General features: G+C 41.4%; 1 protein-coding gene across 1 annotated transcript in view; it reads right to left on the bottom strand.

The window, feature by feature from the left end:
• Positions 1–9,981, bottom strand: part of Heatr5a (HEAT repeat containing 5A) — a 179,247-nt gene that overhangs the window by 2,516 nt on the left and 166,750 nt on the right. The window lies entirely within an intron of this gene.

The following is a 9,981-nucleotide window of genomic DNA, read 5'->3' as shown; positions in this document are numbered from 1 at the left end:
GTGCCACTAGGCCCAGTCTAAATCACTGGCTCAGTGTGCCCCGGGGGCGGGACCAGCATAGCAGGCCAGGGGATCAAAACCCTGGCCCCTGCACCTGCTTGCAGGCGCTTTAATCTGCTAAGCTAGCTGGCTCTTCAGCCTAAAAAAATTTTTTTATTTTAAGATCTTTTATTTATTTATTTATTTATTTAATTTCATTTATTTTGTGTGTGTGGCCAGCTTAGCCCACCAGGGGGCGGGGCTGGCTGGCATGTGGTGCTGGGGATTGAACTGTGGTCCCTGCGCTTTGCTTAGCTTGTTCTAAGTAGGTGCTTTAGACCACTGAGCCATCTCACCAGCCCCTACAAATTTTTTTTAAATAAACTTTTCAACTTAAGATAGTTTTACAGAAAAGTTGTAAAGATGTTTTCTTATACCACATGCCCAGTGTCCCCTATTATCTTACACTAGTATGGTATACTTGTCACCACTGTTTGAGACAGTATCTCATTATGTATGTCAGACTAGCCCAGAACTCGATAAATTGCCCAGGCTGGCCTTTGAACCTGTGGCAATCCTCCTGCCTCAGCATCCTGTATGCTGGGGTTATAGGTGTGCACCATCATAGTTTGCCACAACTGCTGACTTAGTATGGATACTCTGGTGTTACTAAAGTGCATACTTTTATCAGATTTCCTTAGCTTTTACCTAATGTGTCTTTTCTGTTCCCTGCAGGATTCCATCTAGGGTGCCATATTACGTGTAGTCATCATATCTCCTCAGACATCTCTTGGTGAAGGCAGTTTTTGCTTTCTTGCTTTCTGTGTTTTTGACGATCTTGGCAAGTTTGAAAGGTATTATCAGCTATTCTATAGCTACCCTTTCACTTAGGTTTATCTGATGTTCTTCTGATGATTAGACTGGAGCTACAGATTTTGGGGAAGAAGCCCACAGAGGTAATGTGCCACTCATCACATACCAAGAGCGCTGTTATCAGTCTACTAGTATGACTCTGGTGTTAATCTGCTCACCTAGCTGAGGGAGTGCTTATCACTTCCCCAGTGTATTGTATTGGTTTTTTTGTTGTTTGTTTCATCATTTCGGAGACAGGGGCTCATCGTGTAGTTTAGGCTAGCTTTGAATTTACTATGAATCCCTGGCTGGCCTTGAACTCGTAGCAATCCTCTTGCCTCAGCCTCTCAACTGCTGGGATTATAGGCCTGGGTCACCCCGCCTTCTTTTTTTCATCTGTATTCTTTGGAAGGAATTCAGTAAGTACCCTTAATGCTTAAGGTGTAAGGAGTTAAAATTTACCTCCTTCCTCTTCCTCTTCTTCTTCTTTTTTTGGCAGAACCAGGGGTTGAACTCAGGCCCTTGCGCTTGCCAGGCAAGTGCTTATTCTACTGAGCCATCTCCCCAAAGTTTACCTTCTTGAGGGTGAAATATTTACATAGATTATTTACAGTTCTTCTGCATGACAGAACTTCTCCATTTTCTGCCATGTACTCAATCACTGTTATCAGTTTAGAGTTAGTATATGGCATTTATTTTAGACTTTGTGTTAAAATCTAGTACTCAAGTTATGCTAGCTTTGGCCATTGGGAGCTCTCTCATTTGGCTATGGGGACTATTTGACAAATCTCCATCCTTTGTGTTTGTTTTAGTATCTCTCTACTTTATGGTATTTATTTATTTTTGAACAGGGCCTAAGTCTTTTTTGAGACTTACATTTTTTTAAATCTAATTAGACAGCTTTACACTGACTGACACAACAATCTGAAAAAAGATAAAACTACTGGAGATCGTTAAGGTTCATTACAAAACTGCTGTTAGTTCATCCACTGAAATATGCTTACTCAGCAGAACCACAGCAATCCATACAGTGACCAAGTGACTCTGACCCACTCCTGGCAAACCAGGACTGGGCTCCCTGAGTGCTGGACTGTCTTATACAGAAGTTAAAGTCTTTTTTAAAATTTTCCTTTCTTTAAATATTCGGTGGAAATAATTTTTTTCTTTAAAAAACCTTCAGGCTTATTAAATAATATTTTGTGGACTAATCTGTGTGGTTATATTTAACAGGAAATATTTTCATGTCTGCTGCTTTGAATACTAAAACATTTTAGGCATTTTTAAAAAAAGTAATTTATATTTAAGTTTACTGTAAATTTGCTAACTACTGGGCATGGTAGCACATGTCTATAATCCCAGTGCTTAGAAGGCTGAAGCAGGAGGATCACTCTGAGTTCAGATCAGCCTAGGCTATATACTGAGTTCGAGAACAGCCTGGACTAGGTAGTGAGACTTTGTCTCAAAACACAAAACAAACAAATAAAACCCCCTAAGATTCAACACTGAAAAGGTCACCTAATTTTAAAACGGCAAAGGACTTCAAATAAACATTTGGTTAAAGAAGATTCGTAAGTGGTCAGTAAGTACATGACCATCACGTATCATCAGTTACTGGAGAAGTGCAAATCCACAATCCACTAGGATGGCTGTCATGAAAAGATGTACGTGTTGGAGAAGGTGGAAAAATTAGGACCTTTGCTGATAAGACTTTCACTGGGCAGCTGCTTTGGAAAAGAGTTTTGTTTTTTTTTTAAACAGTTCTCCTGAAGTTGAACAACTATGACTCAGCAATTCTATTCCTAGGTATGAAAGACCTGAAAATACTCACACAAACACTTATACATGCAAATTTATAGTTGCATCATTCATAAAAGCCAAAAGTGGCAACAACGCAAGTGTCCAGCACCTGAAGAATATATAAACAAAATGTGCTATATCTGTAAAGAATCTTACCCAACCATAAAAAGGAATGAAGTACTCATACCTGCAGGAGAGTACTTCTCATTTTCAAGAGAATGAACCTTGAAAACATGCTAGATGACAGAAGGTAGATACAAAAGGCTTCCTACATGGTTTGGCTTCTATGCAATGTCTATTTATATGAAATGCCTACAAACAGGCAAACCCACTCAGACAGAAAAATTATGTGTGCCAGGTGGTAGGAGGGAGGCCTGGGCAATAACTGCTAATGGATATCAGGTTTTCTTTTGGAGTTAAAAAAAATATGCTTGGAGCCGGGGAGATAGCTCAATAGAATAAACGCTTGCCTGGCAAGCACAAGGGCCTGAGTTCAATTCTTGGTTCCACCAAAAAAAAAAAAAAGAAAGAAACAAAGCAAATGTGCTGAGTAGTGGTTGCACAGTCTTGTAGGTATAATGACCACTGAATGAGATCTATTTATCTCAGCTGCTTTCCAGACAGGGCCTCACTGTGCAGTTCAGGCTGGTCTTGAACTCACTATGTAGCCTGGGGTAGCTTTGAACTCATGGTGAATCTTCTGCCTCAGCCTCCTGAGTGCTGGGATTGCAGTTGTGTGCCTTCATGCCCAGCCACAAACAACATATTTTTAATAGAAGCCTTTTGTTGTTTCATTAAAATGTCACAGATCGGTCTTCACAATCCTGGATCTTGTTTCTACTGCTGGCCAACTCTCAAATCTTAATCAGCCTGCTGAATTGTTCTTTTTGCAATGATATACACGCAGTCCCCAAATCTTCTGATACTACAGGTATATTTGTTTAACTATTTCAGCTTGCTGGCCCAAAGCAGTTGAATTTGAAACAAGTTCAGTGTTGTTTCCTTCAAGCATTAACTTATTTTTTTTGCTAAATGAACAGTGTCTGATCCTATCCAAACCCTGCAGATACAGTTTTTTTTTTTGTTTTTTTTTTTTTTATTTTGTGTGTGTGTGGCCAGCTCAGCCCACCAGGGGGCGGGCCTGGCTGGCATGTGGTGCTGGGGGATTGAACCGGGGTCCCTGTGCTCTGCTTAGCTTAGCTTGTTCTAAGTAGGTGCTTTAGACCACTGAGCCATCTCACCAGCTCTGCAGATACAGTTTTAACCCAAGAAATTATAGATTTCAGCAAGAGACCCAGAGTTGGGGATGTAGCTCCAAGGAAGAGTGCTTCCGTAGCGTGAATGACACCGTGGACTCAGTCCCCAGACTGCATAAGCAAAAGAGGAAAACAAGAGAATCATTCTTCTGAGTATCAGACTGATGGGGAAGTGAGATGCGCCCTTGGAGTGGAGCGCCAGCTAACGCCCCTCCGGTAACGCCCTGAAGTGCCTCTCCAGGGTTCCTGCCCAGCTAGATAGTGTGCATGGGAGCCAATTCTGTCTCTCAGCTTTTACTTAGGGCCTTTTCTTTTACTTTCCTGAGTCCTACACTGGTGTGAATGAAGTCCCTTCAGAGGCTTCCTCCAGGACCCTTTAGAGTGACTTAAGAGTGGTGCCAACATTGTTAGATGCCCTGGTCTGCTGAAAACGTCTCATTCTGTCTCTCAGCAGGCTGAATTGAACACTTCAATGGGGTGAGCTCCAGGTGTGGGAATTTGTCATGGATTCAGTTATGTCTCCCAATAATTAAGTTGAAGTCCTAATTGCCAGTACCTCAGAATGTGACCTTATTTGGAAAGAAGGTTGTTGAGATGACATCATATTGCAGTCCATGGGCTTTTATGCCCATCAGACTCAATTTCCTGTGAGAAGCTAACACCAGGTGAGGACCACAACCCAGGCATGGAGAGCTGATGTCTGTGTGAGCAAGGTGCAGAGGCTGCAGTTGCCCTACCACAAACCAAGGCTCACCTGGGAATACCAGAAGCTGGAAGAAGCAAGTCAGGAGTTCTCCTGGGGGTCCTGAAGGGACCACTGCCAGCCTCTTCTTGGACTTCTACACTTCAGTATTATGTGATGATATGTTCGGGGTTTTCTTGTTTGTTTTGTAGGCCAAGTCTCAGGCTGACCTTGAACTCATGGTGATCCTTATGTCTAAGCCTCCTAAGTGCTGGGATGACAGGTGTGGGCAATCCATAGATTTATATCTCAATCTTAAAAAATGAATCAGTTACAAAGAGACTGAGCTGAGCCTAGTGGTGCACATCTGTAATCCCAGCACTCTGGAAGCTGAGGCAGGAAGATTGAAGGTTCAAGCTCAGCCTATGCAATTTAACAAGACACTGTCTCAAAATAAAAATAAAAACTTTGAAAGCTGGGGATGTACCTCAGAGTGAAAGCCCTGGGTTCAATTCCCAGTACTACCAAAAGAAATAAATGAACAAAAATTTTCAGAGACCGGGCTCTATTTGATGCATAGTAGTTACTCAACAAATAAAGTGAACATGGTACACTGAGGGAAAGGTGACTAACAACAGTGGCAGTCAGTTTTACTATGCCAGATTATAAATCTTCATTGCTCAAAAATCGGTGTCAGGGCTGGGGAGATAGCTCAGTGGCCTAAGCACCTGCCTGTCAAGCACAAAGTCGTGAGTTTGATCCTTCATTTAAAAAAAAAAAAAATCAGTCTCAGCCTGTCTTATTTAATAGTACCAATCAAGGGCCCGGGAGATGGTTCAGTGGAATAAGTGCTTCCTTGGCAAGCGCAAGGACCTGAGTTCAATCCCCGGTTCCACACACACACACACACACACACACACACACACACACACAAATAGTACCAATCAAACCCTAAAGCACAAGAGACACTGATTCCTTTTCCTCTGTTCTCCATGACATGGCCGTGTACCCACTCATGTGGCCCTAGGAAAGCCATCATATTATCTGGGTTTCATTCTTCTCATCTACAATATCTCTTTCCTATTTGATATTTTAATAATGAGGATCAAATCTGAAAATATTTGGAACCTCAACTGTACAGAAATACTCTCTCAATCAGGCATGGTGGCTCAGCACACTGGAGGTTGAGACGGGATCACCGTGAGTTCAAGGCCACTCTAGGATACATAATACATTTAAGAACAGCCTGAACTACATAGCAAGAACCTGTCTAAAAAAAAAAGCTGATGGTAAGAATCATGTAGAGATACAGAAGTGCCCCTAACCACAGGGGGTACATTGTAAGGTTTTCCAGCAAAGCTTTAAAGTATAGTTACTATTGAACCTTATATATATTTATGTTTTTCCCTACATAGATGCCTATGATAAAGTTTAACTTATAAACCAGGCACAAAAGACATTACACATAATAATAGTGAGGGGTGGTGGCACACATCTGTGATCCCAGTGCCTGGGAGGCTGAGGCAGGAGGGTCATCACAAATTTGAGGCCATCCTGGGGCTGCATAATGAGTTCCAAGCCAGTCCGAACTACATAGACCCTGTCTCAAAAAACCAAAATAAAACCCCACAATAATATAATAATATACTGTAAAATAGTTATTTGAGGGACTGGGATGTAGTTCTGTGGTGGAAGCCTTGTCTAGTGTGTGCAAAGCCCTAGGTTCAAAACATAAATTATTTCTGGAATATCTACTTAATGTTTTCAGGATGTGGTTGACTAAGCATAACAAACCATGGAAATCAAAACCATGAATGGGAAAAGACTATCATATTAGTTATAAAGTCCAGACTTGGGCTGGGGATATAGCTCAGTGGATATATGCCTGACTAGCAAATGCAAGGTCCTGAGTTTAATCCCTGCTACCAAGAAAAAAAAAAAAATCACATGTTACAGATTATGGATATATTGTTTAATGAATGTTTTTGGAATAAAAAATGTAGATTTTTTATTCCTACCAGGGTCGGGGATTTAGCTCAGTGGCATAGCACCTGCCTAGCAAGCATGAGGTCATGAGTTTGATTCCTGGTCCCCAAAAAGAATTGCATTCTTTGCAATGCTGGGTTTTAATTTAGGAGTTAGGGTACTGTAATGGGTTGGGTGATTCCAAGACATACCCATGTCCAGAACCTGTGAATATAATTGTACTTTGACAAAAGACCTTTGCAGCTTTAACTAACGATCTTAAGATCATCCTGAACTAGTTAAAATGAATCCTAATTCAATGAAAAATATCCTTAGGGAGTCATAAAGAAGAGGCAGATGGAGGAGGCCATATGAAGATGGAGACAGACTGGTACCAGCCAAGGAATACCAGAAGCTAGGTGAGTCTAGGAAGGGGTCTGCCCTAAAGTCTTTGCAGGAGCATAGTCCTTCACTTGAAAAAATAAAATTTAGATCTTTTTGTTTTTTGGGAGAGAGTCTTGCTATGTAGTTCAAACTGTCCTTGAACTCACTGCGTAGCTACGGCTGGCCTTGAACTTGTAGTGATCCTCCTGCCTCAGCCTCCCAAGTGCTGAAATCACAGGTGTGTGCCACCCTGCCTGGCTAAAACCTTGATTGTTTAAAACTACCAAATGTGTGGTAGTTTGTTATGCTAGTTCTATGGAAGTAACAAAGGCATTTTTATTTTTTAATTTTATTTGCAGTGAATGAAATTCTTATCAAACTCGGGGCTTCGTTTGCCAGGCAGGCACTGCACTACTGAGCTAAATCCCTAGCCTCAAAACGCATTATTTTTCCTTTGGTACTGGGAATTGAACTCAACTTACACTTACCAGGGAGGTGCTGTACCCATCCAAAAGGCATTTCTAAATGTCTGTAGAAGACAGAAACCAAGTGTCTGGTACAGTGGCACATGTCTGTGGAATCCCAGCACTTGGGAGGCTAAGTCAGGAGGATCACTGTGAGTTTGTCTCGCCAGCCTGGGCTACATAATGAGATCTTGTTTCAAAAATAAGAAACTAAATGTGATATAATAGGGTAGACAGGTTAACAAGAACAATGGGAACTCCCATTCTTTTAAAATAGAATGAACTGTTCTACTGAGCACATGTTTACCAAGAGACAGGTTTTAAGGTGGTTGTGGAAGTTCCAGTACTTTGCTAAGCATATAAATCAGAGCCGAGCATGTGATCTCAGAACTCTGGGGGCACTGAGGCAGGATTACAAATTCAAGCCAAACCTGGGCAATTTCATGACTTAGAGAAACCCTGTCTCAAAATAATTTTAAAAAGCCTGGAGACAGAGCTTAGTGCAAAGATCCTGGGTTTAATCCCCAGTACCATAATGGGAGACAAGTCAGATAAAAAATAATTTTTTTTGGTTTTTTTTGAGACAGGGTTTCCCCTATGTGGTTCAGGCTGGCCTTGAACTTTTTAGCTCAGGTTGGCCTCAAACTCAAAGCAGTCCTCCTGCCTCAGACTCCTGAGTGCTGGGATTAGACATGTGCCACCACACCTGGCCATTAAGGATATATGCTGAGCTATCTCCCTGGACCTTTAGGAGTCATTTTTATCTTGTAGAGAAATCAAAGTGGTCACACTGTTAATGAAAAGAGAAAGCATCTGCAATGAATACCATAGTGAATGACATAGGAACAATACCGTTGACTGGAGAGTAGGAAGCGCACCCCAACCACTTCCCATTCTATGTTGACTCACCATGGGTCTGCTGGCCACTGAAACAAAAGCATTTCTGTAATTTAGAAAATCTATTTTTAAAAGCCTTTGTGTTTAAACAAAGGCCTAGATAATATGTCTCCTATTTGGCACTACTAGAGAGGAAAGGATGTGGGACTGCAGTCATCCTGGAGTGGAGATCTTAAGTAGAAGGCCCAGAGTTTCCTCAATCAAGAGGAACAATTGACAGAAGGCTATTGGGGTTGGGAGACCTCACTGTTCACCAGAGAGGCTTGGGTTTGGTAGCACAGGGACACTTTTTTCCTGAGGCCATTTGTACTTCCTCCAACAGTAGCACTAACAAAACTCTTGCTGTCGCTGTCATACTTTAAATTGTTAGTTAACAATCATCTCTTCTTCTTGGAATATTTTACAACAGATACTGGTATTGCTGAAAAGTGTGTTTTGTTTTTGTCTATATAAAATTACTGCTTAATTTTTTTTTTGCCTCTAGACATTTTCCCATAAAGAATTAATTTTCAATCTCATTATGCAAAAGTCAATATTAACTTTTTTTTTTTTTTTTTTTGGCAGAACCAGGGATTGAACTCAGGACCTTGCGCTTGCCAGGAAAGCACTTATTCCACTGAGCCATCTCCCTGGCCCCAATATTAACTTTTTGATAGGTAGCAAAAACGTTTTCTTTTTTTAAAAATGAATTTGGTACAAGGTCTTGTTATGCAGCCCACACTTGTAGTGATCCTCTTGTCTCAGCCTCCCCAGCGCTGGGATTACAGGTGTGCACCCCCATGCCCAGTCTTGGTGGTTGGCTTGGCATGTGGTGCCAGGGATTGAACCCTGGTTCTTGTGCTTGCCTAAGCAGGTGCTTAGTCTGCTGAGCTTTTTTTTTTGCCCGAACCAGGGATTGAACTCAGGCCCTAGCACTTGCAAGGCAAGCACTTATTCTACTGAGCTATCTCCCCGGCCCATGCTGAGCTATCTTGCTGGCCTAACATTTTATTTTCTTAAAACATATAGGCTACTTGGAATAGTTACAATTTTTTTTTTTCTTTTAGCTTTTTAAGACAGGGTCTTTCTGTGTAGTTCAGGCTGTCCTTGAATTCACTCTGTGCCCAGCCTGGCTTTGAACTTGGTGCAATACTTCCGTCAGCCTCCTGCTTCAGCCTCCAAGAGCTGGTTTTACAGGTGTGTGCCACCATCCCTAGCTAAGGATAGTCAAAATTCTTTAAAAAAAGAAGTTAAAACAAATTTTCCCCAAGTAGCCTGTGGTATTATTTTAAAACTCTACAATGAAGCAACACAGTGGTATCAAACAATGAAAAATGCAATTAAAGGAAGCTAGCATCATTGAATTTATACAAACTGGGATTATATTTGTGGTTAAGAAGAATTAACAAGTCAACAATGACACAATAACTGGCTAATCACTATCAGCAGGAGTTGAGTAACTGTATTTCTAGAAAATGTGGTAACTTTTTTCCTGGTGGTGGGCATCAAACTCAGGATCTTGTGCTTGCCAGGCAGGTGCTGTTTGTGCGGCTGAGCTATATTCCTGGACCAACTTCTAATAACTTGAGGTTTTATAAGGGTTAGCAAGTTATTTGTAATGGAGAAAGTATACTCAATTGGGGCTGGGGAGATAGCTCAGCAGCATAAATGCCTGTCTGGCAAGTGAAAGGACCTTAGTTTGATCCCCAGTACCACAGAAGAAGAA

Source organism: Octodon degus, unplaced genomic scaffold (genome assembly GCF_000260255.1).
Source record: "Octodon degus isolate 3935 unplaced genomic scaffold, OctDeg1.0 scaffold00086, whole genome shotgun sequence".
Lineage (NCBI taxonomy): Eukaryota > Metazoa > Chordata > Mammalia > Rodentia > Octodontidae > Octodon > Octodon degus.
This window is presented reverse-complemented; position numbering and strand designations above follow the sequence as displayed.